Consider the following 9695-nt stretch of genomic DNA (forward strand, 5'->3'; position numbering starts at 1 on the left):
TTCAGTTTAGCTATTTTCTTCCCTTTCCCCTACCCTTTTCTTAGCTGTTTACAATTCAATTCACTAACCCACTAACTGTTTGATATATTGCACCACTCACACTAACAGCATTTCTAACAAGAATACTCTCTGCATCTACCCCCTTCTTGCTTTTGCTTTGTTGGTTGTATGACAGGTAGAAGAAGCGGGGCTTCAACTTCCTTTGATTCTGAACCTCAGAGGACCTTCCTTAGATTAAGGAGGGAAGCAAAAGGAAAGAGAGTAGTTGGTATGGAGGAAGAAGAGGAGTATTTTGAACCAGACATGGATGAGAATATGGAGAACCATCATGAAGAAGAGGCTCACAACCATGGCAGAAAAGGCCTAGTGCATCATGCTGGGCAAGAGAGAAGAGTTCTGGGATCTTACATCAATCCAAACCCAGGAAACTGTGGAAGTAACATCCAAAAGCCAACCATACATGCCAACAACTTTGAACTAAAGCCACAGCTCATCACCCTTGTTCAGAACAACTGTTCATTCGGAGGAAGTGTTCAAGAAGATCCCATCAACATCTAACCATTTTCCTGAGGATATGTGATACTGTGAAGTCTAATGGTGTTCATCCTGACACCTATAGACTGCTTCTATTCCCCTTCTCACTCAAGGACAAGGCATCTAAATGGCTGGAATCCTTCCCGAAGGAGAGCTTAACATCCTGGGAAGATATGGTGAACAAATTCTTGGCGAGATTCTATCCTCCTCAAAGAATCAACAGGTTGAGAGCTGAGGTTCAAACTTTTAGGCAACAAGATGGTGAGACTCTATATGAAGCATGGGAGAGGTTTAAGGATCTGACAAGAAGGTTCCCACCAGATATGTTCAATGAATGGGTACAGTTACACATTTTCTATGAAGGTCTTTCTTATGAATCAAAGAAGGCAGTAGACCACTCATCCGTGGGATCTCTGAACAAGAAGAAGACCATTGAAGAAGCCATAGATGTCATTGAGACTGTAGCTGAGAATGACTACTTCTATGCTTCTGAAAGGGGCAACACTAGAGGAGTAATGGAGCTAAACAATGTGGATGCACTGCTAGCTCAAAATAAGATGATCACCAAGCAGCTGGCTGACCTTACCAAGAAGATGGAGAGGAGTCAAGTAGCAGTAATCACCACCTCAACAGCAGCTCAAGAAGGAGTGAATGAAGAAGCAGAGGGTGATCAGGAACAAGCCAACTACATTGGAAATCCACCTAGGCAGAACCATGACCCATACTCCAAGACTTACAATCCTGGTTGGAGGAACCACCCAAACTTTTTGTGGGGAAATCAACAAGACCAAGGCCAAGATCAGAGACGCCACAACGCCAACAACAATGCAGCCCACCAACATTCCACACAGAGATCATATCAACACCCACCTAACAACACGCCTCAACATCCATACCAAAGCCAAAATGGTCCTTCTTATCCCTCCAATCTCAATGCAACATCATGCAGAAGAAAGGGAGGAAGTTAATTAAGGGAGTCCATACTACTCCAATAAAATAGAGAGTTGCATCAAGGGTGAGTTCATTGAACCACCAATTCAAGAAGCTCTTGATGAAAAGGATGCTCCAACCATCATACAACACCCAAGTACTGAAATCAAGGTGGTGAAAGCAATCAACATGAGCACTAAAAAGAGGATGGTGACCAAGAAAAGAAGGACAATATCCATGAAGAAGAAAAGGTCAACCAAAAGCCATCCCACCCCTACCCCAACAAGCAAGTTTACTCAAGCTAACAACAGAAGAAGGCTTGCTGGGGAGAGTCACTCAAAACAAGGGGCATTAACTGGCTCCTCTTTCCTCTTGAGGTCATTCCTCTTAACAAACTAGAAGAAGAGGAAGAAATTCATGAACAACATGTCAAGCTAATGACATTAAAAGAGCTCTTGTTGGGAGACAACCCAACCGTAGGTAACATTTTCTTTCCTTGCTTAGTTTACTTTCAATAATTTGGCATATGATTGCATTCTAAGTTTGGTGTTGCCATGCAACAATTTGATTTTCAATCTTCACTGGGTACTTGCAACATTCTAAATTGAGAGTGTCACACTAAGTTTGGTGTTGCCACTTATCTTTCATGCAAGGTACCAAGCACACCACTTATTAATGTAATCAAAATGTCTCTGTTTGTATCTCTTGTGCCTTTATTGTATCCTTAATCTTGCTTGCTGAAACACATGCATACGCACACTTCATTCTAAGACATTCATGATCCATCATAGACCCCATCACCACTGTTTTAATTGTTGCTTGAGTATAAGCAATTATTCTAAGTCTGGTGTGGGAAGGGAAAGAATAGGAAGAAAAGGGCAACAACAATGAAGATGAACTACAAGGTGGTAAAGTTCCTTTTTCCTCTTACTTATTTCCAGCACTTTAAATTGTATGATTGTCTTCTATTTTCTGGGTATGCATGTGTGATTACTCCGTGTGAATAAGCATAATTTGATATTTGATTTGTAACATGTTGCTATGATATCATGATTATCATCTTGAATTTTACTTGCACCCAATACCTCTAAGAATGCAACAAGGAAATCATTCTTTTGAAAGGAAAATATTGAAGAATTTTATAAATCTTGGGGCAAGCAAAAGATTAAGAGGAGTGGAGGTTCTGATTGTATGATGGTGCATTGAGGTTGCATGTTTGTGAAAACTTGCATGGAGCTCATAGACAGGAAATAAAATTTAGAGAAGTATTATGGAGTTTTTCAAACATCTATTGATCCAAGAAGCAGCAACAAAAGAAAAAGAAAAACAAAGAACAAGCCCAAGGCTCTGAGCATCAATTACTAGGAAGAAAAAAAAAGAAACAAGAACTCAAAGAGTTATTGTCCTAGTTAAATGCTTGTGGTGGATTTGTGTCAAAGAGAGAGGCTTGAGCAAGTATATCCTAAGGGGTGCTTCAACACCTAATACCTTAGACCAACTGGTTTAGGAGTATTGATTGAAAGCTTATCTTAAAAAGCCGCTTTGAGACATGATACCTAGAGTCGAGGCCAAGATACAAAAGAAAAGAAAAATGCTAGAAAATAAGTGCTGCTTCAAAGGTGAGAATCTATAAAGAGGATTCCATAATATCATTTGAATGAAAGTCCTAAGATCTAAGACTTCCAAAATATAAAGACTAATGAGCACTGGAATCCTAGCATAAGTGGTATGCGAAATTGTTACTCGGGTTGTGAATTATTGTTCGAAATTGATTCCCTGGCAATGGCACCAAAAATGGATGCACAGAACCATGGTCTAAACATATCTTCACAACTTCGCATAACTAACCAGCAAGTGCACTGGGTCGTCCAAGTAATACCTTACGTGAGTAAGGGTCGAATCCCACGGAGATTGTTGGTATGAAGCAAGCTATGGTCACCTTGTAAATCTCAGTCAGGCGGATATAAAATATTTATGTAGTTTTCGAAATTTAGTAATAAAAGAAGGATAGAAATACTTATGTAAATCATTGGTGAGAATTTCAGATAAGCGTATGGAGATGCTTTCGTCCCTCTGAACATCTGCTTTCCTGCTGTCTTCATCCAATCCGTCTTACTCCTTTCTATGGATGGCTTTATGCAAGGGCATCACCGTTGTCAGTGGCTACATCCCCTCCTCTTGTGAAAATGGTCCAAGATGCCCTGTCACGGCACGGATAATCATCTGAGGTTCCCGATCATGCTGGAATAGGATTCACCCTCCTTTTGCGTCTGTCACTACGCCCAGCACTCGCGAGTTTAAAGCTCGTCACAGTCATTCAATCATTGAATCCTACTCGGAATACCACAGACAAGGTTTAGACTTTTCGGATTCTCTTGAATGCCGCCATCATTCTAGCTTACACCACGAAGATTCCGATTAAGAGATCTAAGAGATACTCATTCAATCTAAGGTAGAACGGAAGTGGTTGTCAGGCACGCGTTCATAAGGAATGATGATGATTGTCACGTTCATCACATTCAGGTTGAAGTGCGAATGAATATCTTAGAAGCGAAATAAGATGAATTGAATAGAAAACAGTAGTACTTTGCATTAATCTTTGAGGAACAGCAGAGCTCCACACCTTAATCTATGGAGTGTAGAAACTCTACCGTTAAAAATACATAAGTGAAAGGTCCAGGCATGGCCGAATGGCCAGCCCCCAAACGTGATCACAGGATCAGAATACAATCCAGGATTCAAAAGATTCAAAGATGTCTAATACAATAGTAAAAGGTCCTATTTATAATAAACTAGCTACTAGAGTTTACAGAAGTAAGTAATTGATGCATAAATCCACTTCCGGGGCCCACTTGGTGTGTGCTTGGGCTGAGCTTGAAGTCTACACGTGGAGAGGTCATTCTTGGAGTTGAACGCCAGCTTTTATGCCATTTTGGGCGTTGAACTCCACTTTGCAACTTGTTTCTGGCGCTGGACGCCAGAATTGGGCAGAGAGCTGGCGTTGAACGCCAGTTTGCGTCATCTAAACTTGGACAAAGTATGGACTATTATATATTGCTGGAAATCCCTGGATGTCTACTTTCCAACGCAATTGAAAGAGTGCCATTTTGAGTTCTGTAGCTCCAGAAAATCCATTTTGAGTGCAAGGAGGTCAGAATCCAACAGCATCAGCAGTCCTTCTTCAACCTCTGAATCTGATTTTTGCTCAAGTCCCTCAATTTTAGCCAGAAAATACCTGAAATCACAGAAAAACACACAAACTCATAGTAAAGTCCAGAAATGTGAATTTAACATAAAAACTAATGAAAACATCCCTAAAAGTAACTAGATTCTACTAAAAACGTACTAAAAACAATGCCAAAAAGCGTATAAATTATCCGCTCATCACAACACCAAACTTAAATTGTTGCTTGTCCCCAAGCAATTGAAAATCAAATAGGATAAAAAGAAGAGAATATACTATAAATTCCAAACTATCAATGAAACATAGCTCCAATCATATGAGCGGGACTTATAGCTTTTTGCCTCTTGAATAGTTTTGGCATCTCACTTTATCCATTGAGGTTTAGAATGATTGGCATCTATAGGAACTCAGAGTTCAGATAGTGTTATTGATTCTCCTAGTTCAGTATGATGATTCTTGAACACAGCTTCTTTATGAGTCTTGGCCGTGGCCCTAAGCACTTTGTTTTCCAATATTACCACCGGATACATAAATGCCACAGACACATAATTGGGTGAACCTTTTTAGATTGTGACTCAGCTTTGCTAAAGTCCCCAATTAGAGGTGTCCAGGGTTCTTAAGCACACTCTTTTTTTGCTTTGGACCTTGACTTTAACCGCTCAGTCTCAAGTTTTCACTTGACACCTACACGCCACAAGCACATGGTTAGGGACAGCTTGGTTTAGCCGCTTAGACCAGGATTTTATTCCTTTAGGCCCTCCTATCCACTGATGCTCAAAGCCTTGGGATCCTTTTTATTTGTCCTTGCCTTTTGGTTTTAAGAGCTTTTGGCTTTTTCTGCTTGCTTTTTCTTTTTCTTTCTATTTTTTTCGCCTATTTTTTTTTCTGCAAGCTTTGTTCTTTGCTGCTTTTTCTTGCTTCAAGAATCATTTTTATGATTTTTCAGATTATCAAATAACATGTCTCCTTGTCATCATTCTTTCAAGAGCCAACATATTTAACATTTTTAAACAACAACTTCAAAAGACATATGCACTGTTTAAGCATACATTCAGAAAACAAGAAGCATTGTCACCACATCAATATAATTAAACTAAGTTCAAGGATAAATTCAAAACTCATGTACTTCTTGTTCTTTTGAATTAAAACATTTTTCATTTAAGAGAGGTGATGGATTCATAGGACATTCATAACTTTCAAGACATGGTTACTAACTACTAATGATCATGTAATGAAGACACAAACATGGATAAGCACTTAACATAGAAAACGAAAAACAGAGAAAGTAAGAACAAGGAATGAGTCCACCTTAGAGATGATGGCGTTTCCTTCTTGAGGAACCAATGATGTTCTTGAGCTCTTCTATGTCTCTTCCTTGTCTTTGTTGCTCCTCCCTTATTGCTTTTTGATCTTCTCTAATTTCATGAAGGATGATGGAGTGCTCTTGATGTTCCACCCTTAATTGTCCCATTTTGGAACTTAATTCTTCTAGGGAGGTGTTGATTTGCTCCCAATAGTTTTGTGGAGAAAAATGCATATGAGGCATCTCCGGGATCTCATGGTGATGAGCTTCCTGCGCCTCTTGAGCTCCATGAATGGGCTCTCTTGCTTGCTCCATCTTTTTCTTAGTGATGGGCTTCTCTTCCTCAATGTGAATGTCTCCTTCTATGGAAGCTCCAGCTGAGTAACATAGATGGCAAATAAGATGAGGAAAAGCTAGCCTTGCCCCAGGAGAGGGCTTTTCGGCTATTTTGTAGAGTTCAAGGGAGATGACTTCATGAACCTCTACTTCTTCTCCAATCATGATGCTATGGATCATGATGGCCCGATCCACAGTAACTTCAGATCGGTTGCTAGTGGGGATGATAGAGCGTTGGATGAACTCCAACCATCCTCTAGCCACAGGCTTGAGGTCCAATCTTCTTAGTTGAACCGGCTTGCCTTTGGAGTCAATCTTCCATTGAGCTCCTTCCACACATATATCCATGAGGACTTAGTCCAACCTTTGATTAAAGTTGACCCTTCTAGTGTAGGGGCGTTCATCTCCTTGCATCATAGGCAAGTTAAACGCCAACCTCACATTTTTCGGACTAAAATCCAAGTATTTCCCCCGAACCATTGTAACATAGTTCTTTGGATCCGGGTTCTTACTTTGATCATGGTTCTTGGTGATCCATGCATTTGTTGGATGGGATTTGTTAGAACTTCCCAAACTCTTCTTTGAATTTCATGTCGGATCTCCAGATACTCATTTCTTTTGAGTTTGAAAGGGACCTCGGGGATCACCTTCTTCTTGGCCACAACATCATAGAAGTGGTCTTGATGAGCTTTGGAGATGAATCTTTCCATCTCCCATGACTCGGAGGTGGAAGTCTTTGTCTTCCCTTTCCCTTTTCTAGAGGATTCTCCGGTCTTAGGTGCCATCAATGGTAATGGAAAAACAAAAAGCTTATGCTTTTACCACACCAAACTTAGAATATTGCTCGCCCTCGAGCAAGAAAATAAAGAATTAGATGAAGAAGAAGAAGAAAAGATGGAGAAGAGGGGGGAGGTGTGTTTCGGCCAAGAAGAGAAGAGAGGGTTGTGTTGTGTGAAAATGAGGAAGAATGGTAGGCTTTATATAGGGAAGGGAGGGGGTTAAGGTTCGGCCATATGGGTGGGTTTGGGTGGGAAATTGATTTGAATTTTGAAGGTAGGTGGAGTTTATTGGGTAGGTTTATGGGGAAGAGTGGGTGGATGTGAGTGGTGAAGGGTTAATAGGGAAGAGAGATGGAGGTGATAGGTGAAGGGTTTTGGGGAAGAGTGTTTATTGGGAATAGAGGATGATTGAGAAGAGAGAAGAGAGTGAGTGGAGGTAGGTGGGGATCCTGTGGGGTCTACAGATCCTGAGATGATCCTGTGGGGTCCACAGATCCTGAGGTGTTCAAGGATTTACAACCTTGCACCAAATTAGGCATGTAAAATGCCCTTGTACACAACTCTGGGCGTTCAGCGCCAGGTTGGTGCCCATTTTGGGCATTCAACGCCCATTTGTTGCCCATTTCTGGCGTTGAACGCCAGAACCATGCTTGTTCTGGGCGTTCAGCGCCAGCTCTTCTCTAGGGTGCAATTCTGGCGTTCAGCACCCAGATGCTGCCCATTTTGGGCGTTCAGCGCCCAGATACTACCCATTTTGGGCGTTCAGCGCCAGAACCATGCTCTGTTCTGGCGTTGAATGCCAGACAGGTGCTTCCTCCAGGGTGTGATTTTTCTTCCGCTGTTTTTGATTCTGTTTCTAAATTTTTCGTTTATTTTGTGACTCCACATGATCATGAACCTAAGAAAACATGAAAAATGAAAAATAAAATTAGATAAATAAACATTGGGTTGCCTCCCAACAAGCACTTTTTTTAATGTCAATAGCTTGACAGTGGGCTCTCATGGAGCCTCACAGATGTGTAGAGCTTTGTTGAGACCTCCCAACACCAAACTTAGAGTTTGACTGTGGGGGCTTTGGTTGACTCTGCTTTGAGAGAAGCTTTTTCTGCTTCCTCTCCATGGATGCAGAGAGAGATCCTTGAGTTGTAAACACAAGGTTGTCCTTATTTAATTGAAGGATCAGTTCTCCTCTGTCCACATCAATCACAGCTCTTGCTGTGGCTAGGAAAGGTCTTCCTAGGATGATGGATTCATCCTCTTCCTTTCCAGTATCCAGGACTATGAAATCAGCAGGGATGTAAAGGCCTTCAACCTTTACTAACACGTCCTCTACTTGTCCATAAGCCTATTTTCTTGAATTGTCTGCCATCTCTAATGAGATTTTAGCAGCTTGCACCCCATAGATTCCCAGTTTCTCTATTACAGAGAGGGGCATGAGGTTTATTCTTGAACCAAGGTCACACAGAGCCTTAAAGATCATGGTGCCTATGGTACAAGGTATTATGAACTTTCCAGGATCCTGTCTCTTCTGAGGCAATGTCAGTTGATCCAGATCACTTAGTTCATTGGTGAACAAGAGAGGTTCATCTTCCCAAGTTTCAATACCAAATAATTTGGCATTTAGCTTCATGATTGCACCAAGGAACTTTGCAGCTTGCTCTTCAGTAACATCCTCATTCTCTTCAGAAGAGGAATACTCATCAGAGCTCATGAATGGCATAAGGAGGTTCAATGGAATCTCTATGGTCTCTAGATGAGCCTCAGAGTCCTTTGGTTCCTCAGAGGGGAGCTCCTTATTGATCACTGGACGTCCCAGGAGGTCTTCCTCCTTGGGATTCACGTCCTTCTCCTCTCTTGTGGGTTCAGCCATGGTAATTAATTCAATGGCCTTGCACTCTCCTTTTGGATTCTCTTCTGTATTGCTTGGGAGAGTACTAGGAGGGATTTCAGTGATCCTTTTACTCAGCTGGCCCACTTGTGCTTCCAAATTTCTAATGGAAGATCTTGTTTCATTCATGAAACTCACAGTGGCCTTAGATAGATCAGAGACTAAATTTGCTAAGCTAGATGGAATCTGCTCAGAATTCTCTGTCTGTTGCTGAGTGGATGATGGAAAAGGCTTGCTATTGCTAAACCTGTTTCTTCCACCATTATTAAAGCTTTGTTGAGGCTTTTGATCCTTCCATGAGAGATTTGGGTGATTTCTCCATGATGGATTGTAGGTGTTTCCATATGGTTCACCCATGTATTTTAACTCTGCTATTGCAGGGTTCTCAGGATCATAAGCTTCTTCCTCAGAAGATACCTCTTGAGTACTGTTGGATGCAGCTTGCATTCCATTCAGACTCTGAGAAATCATATTGACTTGCTGAGTCAATATTTTATTCTGAGCCAATATGACATTCAGAGTATCAATTTCAAGAACTCCCTTCGTCATAGGCGTCCCATTACTCACAGGATTCCTCTCAGAAGTGTACATAAACTGGTTATTAGCAACCATGTCAATGAGTTCTTGAGCTTCTGCAGGCATTTTCTTTAGGTGAATGGATCTACCTGCAGAAGTATCCAATGATATCTTAGCTAATTCAGACAGACCATCATAGAATATATCCAGGATGGTCCATTCTGA

At 41.2% G+C, this 9695-nt stretch overlaps 1 non-coding gene across 1 annotated transcript; it reads right to left on the bottom strand.

The window, feature by feature from the left end:
• Window positions 1–755: 755 nt before the first annotated feature.
• LOC112752320 (small nucleolar RNA R71) lies at window positions 756–862 on the bottom strand. The gene has a single exon (XR_003176763.1). It is a non-coding gene; the product is annotated as a small nucleolar RNA R71 (small nucleolar RNA).
• Window positions 863–9695: the final 8833 nt, after the last annotated feature.

This window comes from Arachis hypogaea, chromosome 15, assembly GCF_003086295.3.
Source record: "Arachis hypogaea cultivar Tifrunner chromosome 15, arahy.Tifrunner.gnm2.J5K5, whole genome shotgun sequence".
Taxonomy (NCBI): domain Eukaryota; kingdom Viridiplantae; phylum Streptophyta; class Magnoliopsida; order Fabales; family Fabaceae; genus Arachis; species Arachis hypogaea.